The sequence below is a fragment of the Myotis yumanensis genome, unplaced genomic scaffold (assembly GCF_028538775.1).
Source record: "Myotis yumanensis isolate MYYU_CA2020_CCGP unplaced genomic scaffold, mMyoYum1.0.hap1 SCAF_2, whole genome shotgun sequence".
NCBI classification, from domain to species: Eukaryota; Metazoa; Chordata; class Mammalia; order Chiroptera; family Vespertilionidae; genus Myotis; species Myotis yumanensis.
Window position 1 is genome coordinate 148,023,150 of NW_027223753.1, and position 25,978 is coordinate 148,049,127.

Here is a 25,978-nt window from a genome sequence, read left to right on the forward strand (position 1 = left end):
TTAAGTTAGACTCAAATATTGCATAGAGGAAGCTCTGGTTATTTCTAGTGACTAGAAATCTAGTCCATTGCTATCTAGGTAGGTCCATTGCTGAGAATCTAGAGGAAAGTTTCTGCTTCCACTTCTAGATAAAGATGCAAAGTCTGGCCCAGGCTGGGTAGCTCAGTTGGTTAGAGCATCTTCCAGATACACCAAAGTTGTGGGTTTGATCCCTGGTCAGGGCACATACAGGAGCCTACCAGTGGCTGTAGCCAATTTAGCTCAGTGGATAGAGTGTCAGCCCATGAAGGGTCCCAGAGTTGATTCTGGTCAAGGGCATGTACCTCAGTTGTAGGCTTGATACCTGGCCCCGACGGGGTATGTGTGGGAGGCAACCAGTCAATATGTCTCTCTCACATTGATGTTTCTCTCTCTGTCTCTCCCCCTCCCTTCCACTCTCTCTAAAAATCAATGGAAAAATATTCTCAGGTGAGGATTAACAACAACAAAAGAATCTACCAATGAATACATAAAAATGTGGAACGACAAATTGATGTTTCTCTCCTTCTCTCTCTCTAAAAATCAATCAATGAAAAAGATGCAAAGTCAAATTTTTTTAAAAATTAAAATTTATTTAAAATTGTAAAATTACTTTTGCCTCCAATAATGACACACAGGAACTTCTGTTGAGTATTTAAAGCATTTTGGGGAGGCCTTTGTAAAACAGTTAATTTGTATCCCGAGGAGAGATCCTTATCCATAGATGAGATTCTAAAGATCTATTGAAGTGACAGTTTGGCAGTAAGAGAGGACATTTCTCTCTATTTAAACTGCTCTTTACAGCGGACACTTAACCTGGTTAATCAAATGTGACTTTTATCATCAAAATCAGTAAGGCATGAAAAACCTTTATCAAATCTTTCATTACATTGCCCTTTTGAAAGTCTGATCTCTTGTGCCTATTTAAGAGCTGCCACTTGGTGTTCCCTCTGCAGTCCTGGATTTGTTAATCCCTATGGAAGTTCTCTAATGTTCATGTTTGTAAAAGAGTTTGTACTGACCTCTTGGATAAATAGTATCTTGTTCCTCCTACTCTTTAACTTGCAGTTTGTAAACGATTTAGTGCTACTTTCTCTAAAGTCATATCCTTTCCCAAGTTTATCTCCTGATCTTATATAATTCTTATCAAGAAGAGGGAAATCACTGGTACACACCATAGGGATAAGTTAACTAAGGCAAAGCGGATACGCAAGCACAGTTGACACTTGAATAACACAAGTTTGAAATGCACAGGTCCCCTTTAAGGCAATTAAACAAATTAATACTGTAAATGTATATTCTCTTCCATATGTGTTTTTAAAAAATAATTTTTAGAGAGAGGAAGGAAGAGAGAGAGAGAGAGAGAGAGAGAGAGAGAGAGAAAGAAACATCTATAGGTTACCTCCTGCATGCACCCTAACCGGGGATCAAACCTGCACCCAGAGTATGTGCTCTGACTGGGAATTGAACACGCCACCTTTTGGTGTCTGGGACAGTGCTCTAACCAACTGAGCCACCCTGGCCAGGGCTTCCTTATGATTTTCTTTTTTAAAAAAAAAAATATTTTATTGATTTTTTTACAGAGAGCAAGGGAGAGGGATAGAGAATTAGAAACATCGATGTGAGAGAAACATTGATCAGCTGCCTCCTGCACACCCCCTCCTGGGTATGTGCCTGCAACCAAGGTACATGCCCTTAACCGGAATCAAACCTGGGACCTTTCAGTCCGCAGGCCGACGCTCTATCCACTGAGCCAAACTGGTTTCGGCATATTTTATTGATTTTTTACAGAGAGGAAGGGAGAGGGATAGAGAGTTAGAAACATCAATGATGAGAGAGAGTCATTGTTCAGCTGCCTCCTGCATGCCCAACACTGGGGATTGAGCCTGCAAACAAGGTTAATGCCCTTGATTGGAATTGAACCTGGGACCCTTGAGTCCACAGGCCGACGCTCTGTCCACTGAGCCAAACCAGTCATGGCTGATTTTCTTAATAACATTTTTTTTCTAGCTTACTTTAGTGTAAGAATACAGTATCATTCAAAATACATGATAAAATGATTATGTTATTAACTAGAGGCCCATTGCAGGAAGATCCGTGCATGAATAGGGCTTCCTCAGGCCGGAGTGAAGCAGTGGAGAAGAGAGCAAAGCTCGCCAAGGCAGGCTTCGCTCACTTCTCTGCTGCCTCGCTCCTTCCCGTCTCCGCTGCCTGGCTTCCTCCTGTCTATGCTGCTGTCCTGTCCAGCCTCCCGAGGTCGCACACGGGAGGCTGGGATGGTGGCCGGGCTGGCGGTGGATGGCACTGTCCCTCCCTGCCTGCAGTATGCAAATTAACGGCCTTCTTTGTTGGGTTAGTTTGCATACTCTTCTGATTGGCTAATGGGCATAGCGAAGGTACAGTCAATTAGCATCTTTGTCTTTTATTAGTGTAGATATGGCTTTCTGTTAACAGTAGGCTATTAGTAGTTAAGTTTTTTTGGGGTAAAAAGTTACATATCCCTTTAACACTGCATTGTTTAAGGGTCAATTGTACTTCCAAATTTACTTACTCCGACTTTTTGTCCTTTGTAATGCCAACTGAAGGTCGTTGTTGCTAAGTCAACACTGACAGAAGTCCTTAATTTGGGATGCAGTGAGGGGAGAGAGACTTTATTCAGTGCAAACAGCTCAGTTATGATACATCTTGTCTTTGGAATAGCATGGCTGTGACACAGGTCAATTATGACACCGTATAGCTGTTAGACAGCACAGGTATGAGGTGGCCCAGGTGAGGCAGCCCTGGTGTTACAGCTCAGGTGGAGTGAGACAGCTTCATGCCAGTGTTGCAGCTCAGCTGATGTTGAAGCTCCAGATAATGAAAAAAGTCTGCATGGAAACTGAAAGTGTGCTCTCCGGAGACTGGGGAGGCAAATGAGGAATCCAAATCCTTACAGTTTGATTGGTCCAAATAGCATCATCCTGATTGGTCTGTATAGAGTTGCTCTGATTAATGGTGACAATGCAAATAAGGATATAGCTGTGTGCAGCTCTGATCGGACAGGGTAAGTATCAGTTCTAGTGCTCAAATTTGGATCCTAGGAGCTTTGTTATAAGGGTTGACTCAGCAGAAGCACAGTGCTGGATGCTTGGCAGCCCAGTCCATGGCTTTTCATTGAAATGCAAAGTGCCTGAGGGACCTCTATGAACAATGGCTGCTGGACTCGGATTATGAATTTCAGCCCAATTAACCAGAAAGAGTCCTTTTTTGGCAGGTATACTCTTCTTGGGTTCAACCGTAGTTAGCAAATACAACTATGAAGACCTAGATGTTGCCCTGGCTGGTGTGGCTCAGTTTGTTGGAATGTCATCCTGTGCACCAAAGAGTTGAAGGTTCAGTTCTCCATCAGGGTACATACTCAGGTTTCAGGTTTGAATCTCAGTCTGGGCGTGTGCCGCAACTGATCAATGTTTCTCTCTCTCTCTCTCACCCCCCACCCCTCTCCCTGTCTCTCTCTATACTAGTAAATAAATAAATAAATAAATAAATAACCTAGATTTAGTACACGTAGGGACATATATGTAAGTTGGTGTATTATATCACTTTTACTTTAAGCTTTGTTTTGTTTTTATTCCCAGGTGTGTTTTTAAATCAACCTCTAATTTTATGATAAAGTCATTTGTTTTTGTAATTAGTCATCATGCAATGGTATTTGCCCTGTTTATGTCTCATTTTCTATAATTTAACTAGGAATTTCCAGCTAAATAAGCCTCAGTCAGCTTATTTCTTGGTTTAGGAAAATGCAGATTTCATCTAATTGGTGAATCAATCTCTGCCTATTACGTACCCTCATGAAGTACAGAGTCTAGGGAATAATTTTACATCACAGACCTGCTAGTTTGGGTAAAACTGCTTCTGTGGGCACTTGGAAATAAAATGCAAATTTGCTTTGGTGATTGTAGCTTGACAGATGTTTTACTAAATTCCAGCACACAACCAATTCTAAAGGTAAATTGTCAACTAGTTATAAGTTTTTAAAACAGTGCCCAGAAGAGAAATATGCAAGTCCACAAATGTCAGGATTTGGCAGATACTGCTTAATAAGATAGCATTTGGCTTTGAAAGACTTAGATAAAATAGTGACTTATAATATCTAATGGTGCTGGGGTTTTCCAATGGTTGCCAAACCTAAGTGTATCAATTACACAGTTATCTGTACTAACTTAATAAATGAAAATATTTGGAGGAAGTGAGATTTATGAGAAACAAAACTGATTTGGCTCCTCTAGAAGTTAGGATGTGGGGCAATTTATTTAACTGTGTGTGTACATGCTGTGTCTTATTCCTCTCATTTATAAATTTCTGGCTACTTTTAATGGTGCATGGTGTGGAACAGAACTGTATAATGGAATTATCTATGATGATGGAGATGTTCTATATCTTTACTGTCCAATATGGTAGCCACTAGACTCATTTGACACCTGAACACTTGAAATATAGCTAATGCAAATGAGTAACAGAATTTTAAATTTTTGAATTAATTTAAATTTAAATAGCTATATGTGGCAAATGAGTACTGTTTTGCACAGTACAGTTCTAGACACTGACGTACCAGCCATACTCTCTTTTAGGCACAAGTGAGAACAACAGCTAGGTTAACATGCATTGTAGAGGAGTGACCACTAAATACTTCTATTGCAGATGTAGAACAGAATTCTCTTTTCTCTTACCCCAAGGTAAACAGTATCTAATCATTTATTTGATTAGTATCATGACTTTTATCAACTCTTTTCTTATTTTTATTTATGATAAGAATTGATAGTCCTTGACTTCTTTGTAGTTTTTCTTTACTTAGCACCCATTTATTGGGCATCTATTATGTGAGGTTAGTCATTTTCTCAGCATCGGATATGCAACAGTGAATAAGACTGACTGATCAGGTCCCTGTTCTCACTGAAGTTACACTAACACATAATTATACAACAATTTATTTTTAAATGTTTTTATTTATTTTATAGCGAGAGGGAGAGGAAGAGAGAGATAGAAACATCTCTCTGCATATCCCCCACTGGGGATCGAGTCCACAATGCAGGCATGTACCCTGATCGGGAATTGAACTGTGACTTCCTGGTTTATAGATTGACACTCAACTACTGAGCAACACTGGCCAGGTACAATAATTGAAGTTTCAATAAAAGTAATCTATTTCAGAAAAGAATTATAGGAAAAGTTAAATTTTTTTAAAAATAAATTTGAAACATAAGCCATATAAAAGCTATGAAATACAATTCAAAATATTACTTTAAAGTTCAAAGGCTATATGTTTGCATGTTTCTTCATGTAGTGTTACAATTAATAGCCAAACATACTGGAATTCTTATGGAAGTATTTATTTCTCATTAATTAACAATTCATTAGTCCATTCATTGTATCATATGAACTCTCTCAATATTAATTAGACTATTTTAATATTTTTTGAATTAATAATAGCACAGTGAATGTCTAGGAAATGAATAACTCTCAATCACTAGATAGATAGAGGCAACAATTCAATATTCCAGTTTCTTCCACAGTGATTGTTCATTTTGTGTGTCAGTGTTTTCTAAAGACAGAGTTTAAAGGAGATGCATGCTAATCCTTGGGAAATACTGTTTAGTCAAGGGCTGCTTAGCCACAAAGAGCTATGTTCAGAGACCTGAGTTTAAACAAGCCTGGGGTCATTGTGCTGCCAGAGGGTGGCTGGGGTAGTGGACTGTTAAGAGATGACAATACGACTTCAAAGGGGTGCTCAGACCAGAGCAGAAGAACCAGTGTCTAAGGTCAGGCCAAGAAGATGAATTAATTCCTCACAAGATCCTAATCATAGGGAGATCAGCTATTTGAATAAAGAAGGGGAAATAAATACAGTAAGAATTTAAAAGTGGGCTTAAGGGAATATTCAAATGGCTGCTGTGTCTTCTAAAGAAGTCTTAAAATCTGACAGTGATTTTTCCCCCACATATGTTAGTATAGTATTAAACTCTCTATAAATTTGAATAAGTGAAATTAAGCTAGTCACTGAACCTTGTAGTTCTGATATGGAATGAAGAATTCTAATTCATTGCATTTGACTGAGCTCAATCTATTACCATTACAGGAACAACTTGGCAATAAATTTAAGTTTTAGCTTTTTTACCAGCTACAGAATCTTGGACAAAGAACTTTACTTCTCTTAGCTGCATTTCCTCATATGCAAAATGGAGTAATGGTTAGGGGAGAAGTCTTAATTCAACATCTAGCATAAAGTATGTGCTTAAAAATGATGGCAATGATTATTATTTACATTTTGGAAAACCTTTGCATCTTCAGAAGATTATAAAAACATTTGCATTTGGCAGATTATGTAGGAAAAATGGAAGAAGTTGTTCTTTTAGTGAAACAATTTCCATTACATATATAAAATACTCAGACACATTTCTCCAAGGTTAATCTGGGTGAGAATTCACAAAGCCCTTCCACACAAACATATCCAACAGGACTATAAAAATATGCAAAATTGAACTTAGAAAAATCATATCTAAGCTCACACATGGTTGGCAGCAGAGATGACCAGCCCTCACTGCAGGCCTCACCCAAATGTCCTCTGCCTATTTTATATTAAACTAGAGGCCCGGTGCACAAAAATTTGTGCACTGGGGGGGGGGGGGGTAGGGGAGTCCCTCAGCCCAGCTTGTGCCCTCTTGCAGTCTTTGACCCCTCAGGGGATCAAAGGCTTAGGCCCGCTCCCCGGGGGAATTGGGCCTAAGATGGCAATCAGACATCCCTCTGGCAGCCCGGCAGCCCTCAGGGGATGTCCACTTGCCAGAGGGGAGCAGGCCTAAACTGCAGACGGACATCCTTAGCACTGCTGAGGATGCAGGAGAGGCTCCCACCACCATTGCTGTACTGGCAGCCATCAGCCTGGCTTGTGGCTGAGCAGAGCTCCTCCCATGTGAGAGCGCCCTGACCACCAGAGGGCAGCTCCTGCATTGAGCATCTGCCCCCTGGTGGTCAGTGTGTGTCATAGTGACCAGTCATTCCCAGTTTTTCTGCTGTTAGGGTCAGTTTGCATATTACCCTTTTACTATATAGGATAGAGGCCTAGTGCATGGGTGGGGGCCGGCTGGTTTTCCCTGAAGGGTGTCCCGGATCAGGGTGGGGGGGTCCTGCTTGGGTGCCTGGCCAGCCTGGGTGAGGGGATGATGGCTGTTTGCAGCTGGTTGCACCCCCTTCAGGGTGCCTGGCCAGTCTGGGTGAGGGGCTGAGGGCTGTTTTCAGGCTGGTGGGCAACTGAAGCTCCCAACCTCTCCTTTTTTTCTTTTTTCTTTTTTATTCTGGGATTTATTTACCTTCTATGGTTGTCACTGGAACTGAGAGCCGGCTTTAGCTCTGAGGTTCGGCTCCAGCTCTGAGACCTCGGCTGCTGAAAGCAGGTATCTGGGTTTGTTTGGCTTCTATAATTGAAACACTGTTGCAACTCCGGCTCTGAGGCCCAGCTGGCTGGAAGCAGGTTTCTGGGGTTTGTTTAGCTTCTATAATTGCAACATTGTTTCTTAGAGTGCAGCTCAGAGGCAGGTAGCGGCAGGCGGGGAACCTTGGCTTCCTCCATCACTGGAGCAAGCAAGCCTGCTGTTCGCTTCAGCTGCCTGGCTGCCGGCCGCCATCTTGGTTGGCAGTTAATTTGCATATCTCCCTGATTAGCCAATGGGAAGCGTGTCAGAGGTACTGTTAATTACCATGTTTGTCTATTATTAGATGGGATAAATATAAATCTGTTCTGGTGTTGATGAATTACTGGTCAAATCTAATCTCCACCTATGTTTTTTTAGGGAGGAAAGTCAAATATATTGTACAATCATTAAAATGTTAACTCAATTTAAATCTAGGATCTAAACTTTGATATTTTAATTTCTTTTGAATGTAAGTCACTTTTTGCAAGCGAGGCAACAGAATCAAATGAAGGCAGTCTTGCCCCCTAGGGATCCAGGCCAAGTCTTGCAATCTTTAGTAAAATGACATCATAATACAATGTGCTCACAATAGGGTTATAAACTCTAAACAACAACCACTTAGTTACATTTTTCCTTAGTAAACAGCCAAAAGTCCAATCCTTAAAGGCATCATATACAGAAAATCTTGACCTATAAAGGACATAATGACTCAAATTATATGCTGGCCAACATATTTGTGAAACAAATCAGAACTGGCCAACGATTAGTGAACAGAGAAAGTTTTTACATTTTGAAAGCTTGCTCTGAGGCAGGGGTCCTCAAACTACGGCCCGTGGGCCACATGCAAATACAAATATTGTATTTGCTCCCGTTTTGTTTTTTTACTTCAAAATAAGATATGTGCAGTGTGCATAGGAATTTGTTCATAGGTTTTTTTAAATTTATTTTTTATTTTTTTAATTTTTTAATTTTTTATTTTTTTTTTATTTTTCGCTAAAAGTATTACAAAGGGTATTACATAAGTGTCCTTTTTTCCCCCCAACCCTTGACAAGCCCCTGCCCTCCCTTACCCCCCAGTGTCTTATGTCCATTAGTTATGGTTATATGGATGCATACAAGTCCTTCGGTTGATCTCTTACTCCCCTCCCTCCTGTCCCCCAACCCTCCCTGGCCTAACCACTGAAGTCCGACAATCGGTTTGAGGCAGGTCTGCCACTGTATTTATTATTGTTCAAAAGTTTGTAATGGTCTTAATTATCCATGAAAGAGTGAGATCATGTGGTATTTTTCCTTCATTGACTGGCTTGTTTCACTTAGCATAATGCTCTCCAGTTCCATCCATGCTGTTGCAAATGGTAAGAGTTCCTTCTTTTTAACAGCAGCATAGTATTCCATTGTGTAGATGTACCACAGCTTTCTAATCCATTCATCTACTGATGGGCACTTAGGCTGTTTCCAGATCTTAGCTATGGTGAATTGTGCTGCTATGAACATCTGGGTGCATATGTCCTTTCTGATTGGTGTTTCTGGTTTCTTGGGATATATTCCTAGAAGTGGGATCACAGGGTCAAATGGGAGTTCCATTTCCAATTTTTTGAGGAACCTCCATACTGCCTTCCATAGTGGCTGCACCAGTCTGCATTCCCACCAGCAGTGCACAAGTGTTCCTTTTTCTCCACATCCTCTCCAGCACTTGTCGTTTGTTGATTTGTTGTTGATGGCCATTCTGACAGGTGTGAGATGGTACCTCATTGTTGTTTTGATTTGCATCTCTCGGATGATTAGTGACTTGGAGCATGTTTTCATATGTCTCTTGGCTTTCTGAATGTCCTCTTTTGAAAGGTGTCTATTTATATCCTTTGCCCATTTTTTGATTGGATTGTTTATCTTCTTTTTGTTAAGTTGTATGAGTTCCCTATAAATTTTGGAGATTAAGCCCTTATCAGATATGACGTTGGCAAATATGTTTTCCCACGAGGTGGGTTTTCTTGTTGTTTTGTTGATGGTTTCTTTTGCTGTGCAGAAGCTTTTTATTTTGATGTAGTCCCATTCGTTCATTTTCTCTTTAGTTTCAACTGCCCTAGGAGCTGTATCAGTGAAGAAATTGTTTTGGCATATGTCTGAGATTTTGTTGCCTTTGTATTCTTCTAGAATTTTTATGGTTTCCTGTCGTACATTTAAGTCCTTTATCCATTTTGAGTTTATTCTTGTGTATGGTGTAAGTTGGTGGTCTAGTTTCATTTTCTTGCATATGTCTGTCCAATTTTCCCAACACCATTTATTGAAGAGACTATCTTGGCTCCATTGTATGTTCATGCCTCCTTTGTCAAAAATTAATTGAGCATATTGGTTCGGGCTAATTTCTGGACTCATAGGTTTTTTTTAAACTATAGTCCGGCCCTCAAATGGTCTGAGGGACAGTGAACTGGCCCCCTGTTTAAAAAGTTTGAGGACCCCTGCTCTGAGGTTTAAAAAATTCCTGGTTGCTGTTAATAAGAAAGCAAGTAAAAATATTATAGATGCACCACACCGATATTTGATTTTGTCAAGGTCTTCCACTAGAAATGAAGTTAAGAGATTAATATAGGGGATAAGATACTTGCATATTTTCAACATAAGTCACTTACTAATAAGAAAGCTGACATACTGCATTCTTTCATTTGCCCCAGGAACAAACTGACAAAACCATTTAAAAGAAAGAAATGCTCAGCTCTAAAAAGGGTGGTGGCAGCAACACTACCCACTACAGACTGACCTCCCATTTCCCCATACAATTAACATTGCTATTCTTCCATGATACAGGTTCATGTGGGAAAACTTGTCACAAGCTTTTGCCAGGGCCAGGAGTTGGAAAATGGAGCATGTCCTAATTAGCTGTTAGTAAGCTCAGTTAACATCGTTAGGATGGGCACATAGAACCTGGCCATAGCTTTATTAGACATCTTCAAACAACAGAATTCCTTAGCCCTTAGCCAGTTTCTGCTCAATGTCTTAAAGCTGGACTCAGTTTCATCTGACTTGTCTCAGGTCTGAGGTGGATGCTAGTCATCAAAGCCTGTAATGTCATTGTATGAGTAACCCTGTAGCCTTTGTTTGCATGGTAGGCGATATGCAGCTAGTAAAATCCTGGCAGGAGCACCAGGATGCCGGTGATCTGTCGGGGATGGCCTAGTCTGCCCAGCACTTTTTTGCTGATATAGCCATGCAGGAGGGCACCCGTGATGATGAGAAAGGTGTCAATCAAAAACAGCTCTGCAGCAAGTGCTGTGATCTTATACGGGATCTCAGGAGGGCTTTTCTTAAACTGAAGGTCAATGTAGCCATCCTGTGTGCTGGAGAGTCTTGAGTACTTCATTTACCACTGGGGATTCAGTAGCTAGGTTGGTACAAGACGGCTATGACACGTCGATACAGCTACAGTGGGGGTGCGGCATCAGGCCACCAGCTCACACATGGTTGGCAGCAGAAATGACCAGACCTCACTGTAGGCCTCACTTAACTGTCCTCTGCCTATTTTGCTAAATCAAGTTTTATTGGAACACAGCAAAGCTTCTTTGTTTATGTATTGCCTACGATTTCTTTTGCACTGCAATAGCAGAGTTGAGTAGATGTATAGAGAATGTATAGCTCTCAAAACTTAAACTGTTTACTATCTGGCTCTTTAGAGAAAAATGTGCTGACCACTGATACACTATACACATATATGTGTGTATTTATGTATATATTATATCTATAGGTATATAAATTATATAGATGTATAAATATGTATTTACATAAATATAAATTATAAACATATTTTAGCAATCCACATACATACACAAACAGAAAATATAAGCATTACTATTTACTTACTATTTACAAAGTGCCAAGCATTTTGCATGTATAGGTGCACATAATTTTAATATTTATTTGGCAGTTAATATCCTTTTGTAGAGAGGAGGAAATTGAGGCTCAGAGAGATTAAGTGACATATTCAAGATTGCACAGTGAATAAGTAGCAGAGCGGTGCCATAAACTTATGCAGTATGACCTAAGGGCCCAGGCTGCTTAAACTAAATGATGGTGCAGCTTCATACAGCCTTTACTGCAGGAAGTCGCATGTGGAAGAGGGCCATGGGCATTTGCAGCTACTTAGCTATGAAGAAGGGCTCACGGAGGAGGAAGGGGTGTTTTGCTATTCAAGTCGTTAGGAAGGTGTGTGTGTGTGTGTGTGTGTGTGTGTGTGTGTGTGTAATGTACTATGATCACTCAGAATCCCCAGAAAGCCATCTTTTCTTTGCTCTAAAAGGAAAGAACAATTCAAGCTCCCCTGTGGTTGTCATAAGTTCACTCTGGCATATGTACCTGTCAGCATCTATGATCACATGGAAACTGTTAGTTTATCAATGTAACACTGGAAGTGGCAGGAAGCTAAAGACTTTTTATAGGAATTGCAGGCAATTCTGAGCAGTGATGCAATGTATTTATATTTGGAAAATAATTTTTAGAATCTGCCAGAATGTAACATTACCTATGTCACCTTTTTGGTAATTTTTACAACTAGATAAAGTTTACAAATTGAAGTTCCTCCTGAGTCTGTCCCAAGGATAAACTTTTGGTATTCCAAAGTTGTAGTTAGCCATGGACAGTCATGTATGGCTCTTTCAAAGTTCTATCACTACTTTCAACAATAAAGATTAAGAAAAAAACTACCCCCACGTAAAAAACAATAACAAAGTTCTATCTCTAGATTTTTAAGCATTGCATCTGAAAGAAAAAGATGAGTTTTTTAATATTTAAAATGACATATATAAGATGTGTTTAAGATAAGATAATATTTCATTAATAGTGCTAACAGATACTAGATTTGTGCATACTACCATGGGTAGGGCTAGTTAATTTTTATAAATCTCTAACAGTAGCCCCATTTTGTGTGTGTGTGTGTGTGTGTGTGTGTATGCTAATAAAAGGGTAATATGCTCATTAGACTGGATGTCTTCTGGGCATCCTTCCAGACAAAGCCGCAGAAGCTGTGAGGGCCAAGGGCTGGTGGCGCGGGAGAGGCGGGGCAGCGCTGGTGGGCCCAGGTCGGTCCCACCCATGCTGCACGGTCCCCTCCATCCATAGAGGCGGGTGCTGGGAGAGGTGGGGCAGCCCAGGTCCCGGAGCCTCCACAGAGGCTGGACAGGGTGCGACCTCAGTGTCTCAACCTCCCATAGCTCCTCTCCCAGCCGGCCTGGCCCCAGATCGTCCCCCCCACACACACAAGTGGGTGGGGGGCGGGAGCAGTGCTAAGAAGTGAGGGCCTAGGGTTAGCAGCCCCAGCAGCTGGCTTTGGCAGCAGCAGCAGCGGAGTGATGGGGGTGGTGCCTTCCCCTGATCCTTCTGGTCACCTCCCACAGAGGGAGGCCACAGGAACCGGGCCTAAGCTGTCAGTAGGACATCCACTGAGGGTTCCCAGACTGTGAGAGGGGGCAGGAGGGGGCAGGCCAGGCTTGAGGGAACCACCCCAGTGCATGAATTTTATGCACCAGGCCTCTAGTGTGTATGTGTGTGTACATATATATATATCTATATATCATTGTAATCTTGAATTAATTAAATATTTATTAGAGATTGAACTAACTGGAAAACCTTTAAATTGCAAGAGATGGAGACACAGTAGATTCTCATTATTCATGGTTATTAGGTTCTATAAAGTAACCATGAACATTGGATTAGTAAATATCTAAGCATTGCTCCTGGGGAAATACAGGATTAGGTTAAGACAGAGATTAGATGGAATTATTCTACTCCTTGGGTAACTGGTACCTTTGAGCAGATAAGGAAAATTTCTTCTACAGCCATTGGGAGAAGAAAATATCAGTAGCCAGGTTAAGATTTCAAATCTGCATTGGGAAAGAAGTTGACCTCACTTGGGATGTGGAAGAGCCCAGACAAAGGCTAGTTAGGTAATAATTGACATCTCCCCGTCTCTGCTCTCAGACTTTGAGTTGATTATGCTTTTTAAATACTTTATGAATTCCATCTGGATCTCTTCAGGGTCACCCTCAAGATTCCAGTGCACCAGCTTTAGCTTGTTCAAGGGTGGCGACAAAGACAGGTTTTCTTTATCCCTGCCAGAGCCTGGTTTGTGCTGTATAATTAACAGACACTGAGAACTGAGTTTGTAAGAACTACTGCTGAGCAAAGCAGGCACACCACATCTGGATTTCCTCCAGGTGACTTGGGATGTCAGCATTGAAGATGATCACCACTCTTGAGAGTCCTGCATCAGCGCTGACCAGCAAGACTCAAACTTTGGGTTGCTGCCACACTCCCATAGCTCAAATTCTCACCTTGTGCCTTTGCTGTTGCTGGTAACATGTGGGTTCTCAAGTTCCAGGATTCCCCCTTCTTGGGTTGGGTTGTAGTCGGTGATGCCAGAATATCCTGTCAGGAAGTTGGCCAAAACAGTTTTCCACTCTGGCAGGGCCCCACACAAAGGACCCAGGACTTAAGCAATCCGTCCATGGATAGTAGGCTCACTGGAGCCCACTCCAGCTCTGGGTGCATGTACTTGTACACCTGGTGTCTTCCTTTGTGCACTCCATTGCATCAACTCTGTAAATGTCCTGTAGGTGGTTTATTGCTCATTAATTACTAAGGCCAATAATTAAACATATATCTTATAGTACTTATTACAATTTAAAAGGGATGGTAACAGCTTTATTCCAAATGCAATTAGGAAACTGAGAGATTCAGGGGTCCTCAAACTTTTTAAACAGGGGGGCAGTTCACTGTCCCTCAGACCGTTGGAGGGCCAGACTATAGTTTAAAAAAAAAACTATGAACAAATTCCTATGCACACTGCACATATCTTATTTTGAAGTAAAAAAACAAAATGGGAACACATACAATATTTGTATTTGCATGTGGCCTGTGGGCTGTAGTTTGAGGACCCCTGGATTAGAGCTTAAAAACATCTTCTTTCATGGATTTGGGATTTAAGCTAATTCCTAGCATGTGGGTGCTTAAACAAATTCATGTTCTTGCATTTGGTAAAGTTTTTTCCAATAAAGATGTATATTTAAAAATGTGTGATTTTTTAGTTGAATGTGCAAAAATAAGTATGTCATGCCTTGGATCAGCCTTTTTTAGGGTGTTGAATAGGACTTTGTATGTGTTTAGATTGTATTCAGCCAAAAGTAAAATTGTCTCGAAGCTCATGTTGAAACTCTTAAGTGCAATATTTATTGCTTTTTAAGGTTTTAAATTTATATGCAGATATACTGTTATGAAACCTTATTTGATATTCAAGTGTTCACTTTATATCTTCCACTCCCCCTGAGGACTGTTTTTACTATCAATACACACTTTCTATGTCATTTTCGTTATTACTAGTAATGCTACTAGTGGCAATACACTTTAACAGCAGTAAATAACCATTGCTGGGGAAGTTGTTTATGGTCCTAGAAATATAATACTTAAAAATATTTTTGCAGGGTTTTATTCAGACTTCATTATGTAGCAAGCTTTAATTTAAAAAAGAATAAAGGAGCCCTAGACCATTTGGCTCAGTGGATAGAGCATTAGTCTGTGGACTGAAGGGTCTCAGGTTCAATTCTGGCCAAGGGCATATGCGTGGGTGTGGGCCCAATCCCCAATGGGGGGCATGCAGGAAGCAGCCGATCAATGATTCTCTCTCATCATTGATGTTTCTATCTCCCTCTCTATCTCCCTTCTTTGAAATCAATAAAAATATGGTTGTTGTTTTTTTTAAAAGATAAAGGAAAATCAAGTAGAGAAGGAACAAAAGGCAACTAAATGGTGAGCTGTTGAACATTTGGGTGATATAAATTTATGTAAATCTCAAAAGTATGAGAAAAAACAACAATCTAGCTCTCCATGGTGAAATAAACAAGGTGGGAGCTGTCTCTTCCCAAACTGTATTTTAATGTGTTTCTATTTTTATTCTAGTCTTTTTATATAATGGTGGATAGTAATTAATTTATTTGGTATTTATCATGCCAATGTTACTTCATGCATATCTAATATACCTTAATTAGAATTGGGAGGAATTTTCTGATATAATGGACTAACTCTAATGCAGTATTTATTGAGAGAATATAAATGTTTTCACATAATTCCCACTGCAGTTTACTAATTAATATATTCTTACTCTAGAATATAAAGAGTGATATTGGAATTTATACTAAATGAAATACCAGTAGTTTAAAAATTGGTTAATATTTATGTTGGTGCTTAATGCATCCTTTATAAGGCCAAATTACCCAGCAACCAGTTTTCCTTCTGAACTATATTTCTATTTCGTATTTTGTCGATTGGAAATCTTACAAGTTGAACTGGATTTCTGTTAGTTGAACTAGCCTCAGCTCTGGAGAGTCAGGTTATGAGAATTGAATCCTAGCATGTGGGTGCTTAAACAAATTCATGTTCTTGCATTTGGTAAAAAAGAAACTAGAACCCCCATTTTTGTGTGATTGTGATATAAAGCTTGGTAAATTCAATATTTTTTACTGCCTTTGGTGTACATAATTACTCTATGTCAGTGGTTCTCAACCTTGGCTGCACATTAGAATCATCTGGGAATCTTTTTAAAATACTGATTTCTGGGCCTCATCCACTGGAAATTCTGTTTCTTTGTTACTAATGTTGTGGCCCCACCTCATAACAAAGAAACAGAATTTCCGGAGGATGAGGCCCAGAAATCAGGATTTTAAAAAGATTCCCAGGTGATTCTAATGTGCAGCCAAGGTTGAGAACCACTGCTCTATGTGATTTCTATGAGTTAACTCCATTTTTAATGCTTGGGAAAAATTGTTTAAGACTCATGTTCCCATGGCCATTGTTTCTAGGCTGTATTATATTTCTACCTCTACTACTTCTAATAAAAATTTTTAGTCTTTCTTTTTATTTTTTTTTAACAAAAAGGCATTCTGATCACTTAAATGGGTTTTAGATATGAGCGCAGAATCAGTTTAAAATCAAGAGTTACCTCTGAACATTGTAGGCAATTGTCAGACAGTCAGATGGACCTATGTTTTATTTTATCCTCACCCAAGGATACTTTTGTTTATTTACATATAGAGTGGGAGGCGGGGGATAGAGAAAGAGAACATTATGTGAAATAGAAACATCAGTCAGTTGCCTCCCATATGTGCCCTGACCCGGGGATTGAACCTGCAACCTAGGTATGTGCCCTGACTGGGAATCGAACCTGCAGCCTTTTGGTGTACAGGACAACACTCCAACCAACTGAGCCACCCAGCCAGGGCTGAACCTACACTTTAAATTTCAGCACGTATTACTCAGAAAAGACCTAAATTAAAAACAAAACCATGTCCTTTTTATTACTGGGAAAATACTACTTTTACTTTTTTGCCATTCATTTAGAATTAGAGGTTCAATTCAAAGACAGAGACTAAAACACATTGTCATTTCTAAAGGACTCGAGTAAACTGCTCCTGGCAGAAGTGTTCCTTTCTCTCCAACCCCAACATGGCAGACTTAACCACGCCCATCACTGGTCTCCTGGAATGAGATGTCATGTCCTTAAAGTAATGAAATTCATAGTAGTTGTAGCTACCACTTATTGAGCTGTTATTAATGCGAGAAACTTTCCTAAGTCTTTTCATATATGATCTCTCCCTCCACTTCCTCATCCTCCTGATCCCACATAGAATAAATCTAAAAGATTTACTGATGGGTGTTCTCTTTTGAAGCATCTTGACAACTACACAGTTTAATAATGTTGGAAATTGGGGTGGGGGTGGAACACAGTTGAACAATCAGCATGAAGCTGCCTGTCAGACTTACAATCAAAATGCAAATGTGAATATTTAAATACCTTTTGCTACAGCACAGCAAAAGGGAGAGAGTTCAATAAAGTACACTGCAGGAACCGGGGTGACAAATGCCTTTTCAATTTTCTGGAAGTTGCATAGAGTAAAGCATACTACAGTAAATTAGGCTTTCTACTGTAACAGGTTTGTTTTTTCATTTAGGAAAGGAAAAAGATCAAACTCCAAATCGCTTCCCATTTCATCTGCTCTGACAGCTTTAACTGAAGCAAAGTAGTTTCCTGATTATTACCTTTAGTCATAATAATATTTCTCTCGCACTTCTCCGACACGTATGACACATCCTTTGCTGTTGTCAATGTATCATAGCGTTTCCCCTCTGTATTTACCTTGCTTTGTTCTAAACCAGCTGTATCAAGTAGATATAATTTTTGGATGTTACTTTTCTAGCATCACAACCTGCCACTTGAGTGGAAACGCCTGGATAAACAAAATTTAATTTTCTGAAGTGTTTATTCTTAGACTTTGTGGAAATTCAGATTTACATTTTCTTTCATTTTTTCACTGAGTTCTGTGCTGACAAGATAAGTGGTTCTTTCTGGGAACTGGAGTTTATCTAGACCACAGGAGCTCTGTGTTTCTAAAAACTGATATAAGAAAATCTACACAAACACACACAAAAGTAAAAAGATTGTTTTCAAAAGCGATCTCTTCTGAATGGATTTGCCAAGGGATTGCTTCCAAAAGCCAGTTCTAACAGTACATACGCTTATTTTACACATTATTAACTATTTGTCAAAGAAAACAGGGCAGAGAAAATTAAGTAATTAGGAATCTACTGCCAATTATAGGGAGTAATTACACATGAGGACACAATTATTTGAAATTATAGTGGAAATCAACATGAAAACATGATTACCACGCCTAATGGCAGAGAAGTCAGCTGGAGAACATGACTTTCTTGATATTCATTGAATCACCTGCTATCCTCAGCTGGGCTCTGTTCAAAGGCCACAAAAGTTGTTATAGTTTAAAAAAATCGTTGATCTTAAGGGATTTATAGTCTAGTGAGAAGGATCAAATTCACGAGCGCTGACTCTCACATAGGAGAGAGTGAACTGGTCTGGAAACGAGATTCTTAATTAATCAGAAAAATCTTCCAGAAAACAGCTTTTGATTGGTGGTGGGACGATTGAAGGGAAATATTGGCAACCCGACTGAGCTAGCTGACAGCTTAGATGAGAAAAACATGCAATTTGGCATCTTGAAGTTTGACTTCTCTCTTCACTAGCCATGTAACCTGGAAGGTATTTAATTTTCTGAGTTTTACTTTCCATGTCTTAAAACAAGACTAATAATCTTTATCTACTTGCTAGCACTGTTAGGAAAATCAAGTGAGATATCGTGTTTAACATAGTCCTCCACACAGATTCTCTGACTGAGAATTTGGCTGTATTCTCTAACTGCTCATGTATAGTGTCAAGCCCCTATCAGTGGTTCTCAACCTTCCTAATGCCGCGACCCTTTAATACAGTTCCTCATGTTGTGGTGACCCCCTACCACAAAATTATTTTCATTGCTACTTCATAACTGTAATTTTGCTACTGTTATGACTCGTAATGTAAATATCTGATATGCAGGATGTATATTCAGGGGTCGCGACCCACAGGTTGAGAACCGCTGCGTGGCCTAGATGCACGTCTGCTTCTGAGTTGCAGCACCTGGTCCAGGTTAGTGGGGAATCAGCCTGAAGTGGGACGGTAGGCAGGCCCTGGAGAGAGGCCAGGTGAAGAGCGTTTGAGAACACGATTGACTCTAATAAAAGCAGCTGTGGGTTGGGGCTGCTCAGCTTATAGGCACTACATCGGCAAGACTGGAAATATGTAAAACTTAAGCAACAAATGGAAGAAAAATGATAAAGCCAAGGTCAACATGAAAAAGGATCTGAACACAGAGGCAAAGAACTCCTTTGATGAATGGTAATTTTTTTAAAATTTAAATTCTTTATTGTTTAAAGTATTACAAGAGTCTCCTTTTACCCCATTGACTTCTCCCTGGCCACTCCCATCCCCCAGCACATGCCCTCACCCCACTACTGTCTGTGTCCATGGGTTATGCTCATATGCATGCATACAAGTCCTTCGGTTGATCTGTTACCCTCCCCTCCCTTACCTTCCCTCTGAGGTTGGAAGGTCTGTTCGCTGATTCTGTGTCTCCGGATCTAGGTAATTTTCTTGAACAAACATCAGTGTTCTGTGATTTAAGAATTGGTTTTTAATGACCTAACGAAGGCACAAACGAGGAAATCCCTGTGTCACAGGAGTGGGAAAACTCGGCACTTCGAGAAATACCCCTGATCACTGGTAATAAGAAGGTCCCAAAGTAAACTAATTTATGGGGTAATTTTTATACTTCTGGGCTTCTGTAAAAAACCAACAACAGGATTATATCGGGAGTTGTCCTGCTTTAGAAGGTCCTCGGTGAAAAGAGCCAACTAACAAGGGAAGATCTCATGTGCCCAGATGCTCTTCCCTTGGTTGTGACAAGACTTTTTTCTAAAATTAAAAAAAAAATTCTTTCTTTCTTTACTAAGTGCCCAGCAACTGTCAGATAGTGACAGCTCTTCATCCATGAATAATCTAATAGTTTATTAGAAGTAGTTACTTACATATGAGTGGACACGTGGCTTCCCTTATACAGTATTAACTTTTCTTGAGTATTGCCTTTAGACATGGACTTGATACTAGAGAAATGGATGGTAGCTACAGGTCAAATTTGTATGCATCAAATCAGATTTATTTCTGAAAAGCCCCTGTTCCACAGAATCAGAAAATGGTAGGGCTGAAGGGCAGAGTGAAAGGTCACCTGCTCTATTCCCCTACCTCTGTGCAGTCCACGGAGTGACCCAACTGTAATACACATGTTAATTGCACTTATTCTGCTGAGCTTGGTAGCATGCCATTTTCTGCCTCTGTCCCTCAGCTGCAATTCTATAGCCTGACATTTGTTTCACTGATAACACTGATAATTGCTGCCATAATGTCATCTTATAAGACATGATCTGATTTTGTGATTGAAATAGCAGATGCTACTATTATTTGATTTCTTTCTAAAAAAAAAAAAACGAAAACGAAAAAAAAAACAAACAAACCCCAACTCACTTGGCTTTTGTCTAATCCTTTCTGATTTGGTTTTCCTAAAATTCTGAGGTCGACTTGCTAGTCAAGGGTGAGTGTATCCTGTGAATGTATAAACAACTCTCAGAGACGGGAGGAAACAAGAACTCTGAACTTTTGGACCTCATAGCCTCCTTTTTGGATCCCTTTCAATAAAATGTGTTGTGTTTTGTTTTGTTTTTGTTAATCCTCACCTGAGGTTATTTTTTTCCATTGATTTTTAGAGAGAGTGGAAGGGAGGGGGAGAGACAGAAAGAGAGACACATTGATCTGAGAGAGACACACTGATTGGTTGCCTCCCCCATGGGCCCATACCAGATCTAGAGATCGAGCTGCAACTGAGGCATGTACCCTTGACCAGGATCGAAACCAAGATCCTTCAGTCCACAGGCTGACACTCTATCCACTGAGCCAAAGGGGCCAGGGCTAAAATGTGTTATTGTTTTTTTTAATTAAATCTTTATTTTTCAGATTATTACAGTTGTTTCTCTTTCCCCCCCCCATAACTCCCCTACACTCAGTTCCCACCCCACCCTCTGCCCTTACCCACTGTCCTCATCCATAGGTGTACGATTTTTGTACAGTCTCTTCCCCCACCCCCCACACCCCTTTCCCCCCCCAAGAATTGTCAGTCCACTCCCTTTCTATGCCCCTGATTCTATTATATTCACCAATTTACACTGTTCATTAGATTTTTTATTCACTTGATTTTTAGATTCACTTGTTGATAGATACGTAATTGTTGTTCATAATTTTTATCTCTACCTTTTTTCTTCTTCTTCCTCTTCTTAAAGAATACCTTTCAGCATTTCATATAGTACTGGGTTGGTGGTGATGAACTCCTTTAGCTTTTTCTTATCAGTGAAGCTCTTTATCTGACCCTCAGTTCTGAATGATAGCTTTGCTGGATAAAGTAATCTTGGTTGTAGGTTCTTGCTATTCACCACTTTGAATATTTCTTGCCACTCTCTTCTGCCCTGCATAGTTTCTGTTGAGAAATCAGCTGACAATCCTATGGGTACGCCCTTGTAGGTAACTGACTTTTTTTCTCTTGCTGCTTTTAAGATTCTCTCTTTGTCTTTTGCCCTTGGCATTTTAATTATGATGTGTCTTGGTGTGGTCCTCTTTGGATTCCTTTTGTTTGGGGTTCTCTGTACTTCCTGGACTTGTAAGTCTATTTCTTTCACCAGGTAGGGGAAGTTTTCTGTTATTATTTCTTCAAATAGGTTTTCAATATCTTGCTCTCTCTCTTTTACTGGCACCCCTATAATTTGGATGTTGGTACACTTGAAGTTGTCCCAGAGGCTCCTTACACTGTCTTGATATTTTTGGATTCTTTCTTCTTTTTGCTTTTCTGGTTGGGTATTTTTTGCTTCTTCATATTTCAAATCTTTGACTTGACTCTTGGGATCCTCTCATCTGCTGTTGGATCTCTGTATATTATTCTTTATTTCAGTCAGTGTATGCTTAATTTCTAGTTGGTCCTTTTTCATATCCTTGAGGGTCTCACTAAATTTATCAGCGGTTTCTAGAAAATTCTTGAAAAACCTTATAACCGTGGTTTTGAACTCTATATCCAGTAGTTTGCTTTCCTCCATTTCTGTCATTTGTGATCTGTTTCTTTGCCTCCACATTTTTTATGCTTCCCTGTGTTGATAGAGTGGCTTTGTGTGCTAGGTGTCCTATATGGCCCAGTGGCTCAGCCTCCCCAATTACCTGAGGTAGACACTATTGGTGCACCCCTTTGTGGGCTGTGTGTACAGTCTTGTTGTAGTTAAGCCTTGATTGTTGTAGGTATCACTGGGAGGAATTGACCTCCAGGCCAATTGTCTGTGAGAATCAGCTGTGTCTACAGTGGGAGAACATCTGTGCTGAAGACACCCTTCTGGGGCAAGACTTGCTTCAGTGAGGCTTTGGTGCTCACTGAGTCTGACCCCTGAGTGTGTCCCTTATGGATCTGAGGAGTTGCAATCTGGATGGTCCCACTCCGACCACTAGGCACACGGGCCCCTTGATCCCCAAGAAGGTGCCAATTCAGCCTCCGCCCGAGGCTACCCAGCAGGAGCCACGGAGAGATCTGCAGATTCCTCTTCTTTGTTTGGTGTCTGGAGGTGCCCAGAAGAGGCCCAGCCCCGAAGCAATGCAAGCTGCTGTGGAGCCCTGAGCCCTCCCTTGGATATTCTGGTTCTCTCTGACCCAGCCGCAGCTTGCTAGGCAATTTTAGATCTCAAAGGGCCAGCCCATTCATATGCAAAAGCCTCTGCTGGAAGCTTGGGTGCGGCGGGGTCTCAGAGAATCAACAGGGCAGAGCAAACAGCTATGACTGGTCCTCAGTCCTGCCCTAAGAGGTCCTAGGGTCTCCGTGTCCCGGTAATCGCTGCAAGCACCTCTGAGAAAGCTGCCCTCAAGTTCTGCCCACTGCCAGACAGTCCAGTTTCTCCCTGTGTGAGTCTGGGTCCCCAGAGACTCGCCCGGAACTGGAGTCAGGGCCGTTGGGAGCTTGAGACTCCCTCCCGATTGAAAAAGACACTGGCGTCCTCTGATGCCAGCCCTCTCCGCTTGCTCGTGCCTCTGTACCTCTGCACTTTACTTTCGCACCTCCTGAGTCTCAGTGTGCTTTTCTCTTTCCTTCTAGTTGTAGAATTTCCACTCAGCCAGCCTTCCTGTGGTTTTGGATGATGTCTGTTTTGTCTTTAGTTGTAGTTTTGAAGTGGTTGTGCGAGGCAGCAATTTCAGGTGTTTACCTATGCCGCCATCTTGGTTTCTCTCTAAAATGTGCTTTTGATGATACTTTTTCCACTGGAGAAAAACGAAGTTGTACCTGGGGGTCAATTTGAGTGTTTTTTTTTTCCTAAGGAAAAGTTCGCTCCAAGTTAAGTTTCCTGGGTTATAATGAAATTAAGCTCTCTTTGGACCTGGAACTCAGCCACAGGCATTTCTCAGGAAAACTGGCACAGGCATGCACAATTGGGGCAAGAGAAAGCCCTACCACAGGAAGTGAAAATATGAGCAGGGGCACCCTGCTGCCAGCACTAAGATTTGTTCCCACTGCATACACACAGTCTAGGTCAATGATAGCAAACCTATGACACGCGCGTCAGAGGTAACATGCGAACTCATTTTTTTGGTTGATTTTTCTTTGTTAAATGGAATTTAAATATATAAAATAAATATCAAAAATATAAATCTTTGTTTTACTATGGTTGCAAATATCAAAAAATTTCTATATGTGACATGGCACCAGAGTTAAGTTAGGGTTTTTCAAAATGTTGACAGGCCGAGCTCAAAAGGTTTGCCATCACTGGTCTAGGTGCTGGAGGCAACAAGAAGTACCATGCCTTGAGGCTGGATGTGGGAAACTTCTCCTGGAGCTCAGAATGTTGGACCCATAAAAACAAGCGTTATTTATGTGGACTACAGCTATAGTTCATCCAACAATGAACTGGTCTGCACCAAGACCCTAGTTAAGAACTGCATCATTCTCAGTGACAGCACAAGTACTGACAGTGGCACAAGTCCCATTAGGCACTGCCCCTGGGCCACAAGAAGAGGGCCAAGCTGACTCCTGAAGACTAAGAGATTTTAAGCAAAAAAACAAAACAAAACAAAAAGACACACACCAAAAACAATCAAAGAAAATTTAAAGGAAATATGATAAAAGGAAAAAGAATGCCAATATCAGCAGTCTTCTAGATGAGCAGTTCCAGCATGGCAAGCTTCTTGCATGCATTAATTCAAGAACAGGCCAATGTGGCCACACGAATGGCTATGTGCTAGAGGGCAAGGAGATGGAGTTCTACTTGAGGAAAGCCAAGGTCCAGAAAGGCAAATAAAATCTCTTCCCTTTGATCTTAGCTCATGTAATACAAATGTTGTTCTATGTCAAAAAATAAATAAATAAAAATAAAGTGACTGGCGACTCAGGCCTCTCCAGCATCTCTGCAAGTGACTGGTGACTCAAGCCTCTCCAGTATCACTGCAACTTCCATTGAGATCCAAAAAGCCCAGCTGACCTCTCCCTACCTCTGACACTTAGACAACTCATCCAGTTTTCAGTGTGGTACAGTCTAGCTGCAAATAGACTGCAGAGCACAATGTTTTGGTTGATCAAGTGTGAGACTGTCCCATAGTGCCAGGAAATCTTATCCTAGGTAATAAAAGACTAATATGCAAATTAACCATCACTCCATCACTCCATCACAAAGATGGCTGTGGTCACAGAACTGGAGCAAACAGAGGAAGCCAAGCTTTCCACCTGCCCTGGCTGGCACTGGGCTCTGCTCAAGGCTACAAAGTTTCAATTATAGAAGATAAACAAATCCCAGATACCTGCTGAAAAAAAAGAAAAAGAAAAAAAGGAGAGTCTGGGAACTTGGGTCACTGGGGGGCATGGCCAGTATGAAAACGGCCATCAGCCCCTCACCCAGGCTGGCCAGGCACCCCAGCAGGACTCTACCCACCTTGAAGAGGCTGTGGCCAGATGAAAACTGCCCTCATCCCCTCACCCATGCTGGCCACACCTCCATGGGGTGAGGGTCCCCACTAGGGAGCTTGACCAGCCTGCAAACAGCCATCAGCCCCTCACCCAGGCTGTCCAGTAACCCCAGTGGGACCCCCACCCTGATCCAGGACATCCTACAGAGCAAACCAGCTGGCCCCCATCCATGCACCAGGTCTTATCCTATATAATAAAAGGGTAATATGCAAATTGACCCTAACAGCAGAATGACTGGGAATGACTGGTCACTATGACACACACTGACCACCAGGGGGAAGACGCTCAATGCAGGAGCTGCCACCTGGTAGTCAGTGCGCTCCCACAGGGGGAGCTCTGCTCAGCCACAAGCCAGGCTGACGACTGCCAGCACAGCGGTGGTGGCGGGAGCCTCTCCCGCCTCCTCAGCCGTGCTAAGAATGTCCAACTGCAGTTTAGGCCTGCTCCCAACTGGCAAGTGGACATCCCCCGAGGGCTTCTGGGTTGCCAGAGGGATGTCTGACTGCCAGCTTAGGCCCAATCCCCTGGGGAAGTGGGCCTAAGAGAGCAGGTAGACATCTCCTGAGAGGTCCCAGACTGCGAGAGGGCACAGGCTGGGCTGAGAGACCCCCATGAGTGCACAAATTTTTGTGCACTGGGCCTCTAGTGTATATATATTTGGTGGTGGTGTTTGGTCAATGGAATAACCACAAATAATATAACAAAAAGGCATTCAGGAAGCAGACATACTACTATTGAGATTCCTCCTCTCATCTAATTTAAAAAAATATTTTTATTTATTTCAGAGAGGAAGAAAGAGGGAGAGAGAGATAGAAACATCAATTATGAGAATCATTGATTGGCTGCCTCCTGCATGCCCCCCTCTGGGGATCGAGCCCACAACCCGGGCATGTGCCCATGACTGGAATCGAACCTGGGATCTTTCAGTCCACAGGCTGACCTCCTATCCATTAAGCTAAACCATGTAGGGCTCATCTAATTTTTAGAATTTAGAATTAGTGTATGTATATTAATGTGTGTGTACATGTGCATGCATGTGTATGTGTGTGTGTGTGTGTG

General features: G+C 41.2%; 3 pseudogenes; 1 reads left to right on the forward strand and 2 right to left on the reverse strand.

Moving 5' to 3' along the window:
* Positions 1–10,507: 10,507 nt before the first annotated feature.
* LOC139002631 (transmembrane protein 230 pseudogene) lies at positions 10,508–13,292 on the reverse strand (annotated as a pseudogene).
* A 100-nt stretch (positions 13,293–13,392) lies between these two features.
* On the reverse strand, positions 13,393–13,958 carry LOC139002632 (intraflagellar transport protein 22 homolog; annotated as a pseudogene).
* Positions 13,959–23,316: 9,358 nt separating this feature from the next.
* Positions 23,317–24,257, forward strand: LOC139002633 (small ribosomal subunit protein eS8 pseudogene; annotated as a pseudogene).
* Positions 24,258–25,978: the final 1,721 nt, after the last annotated feature.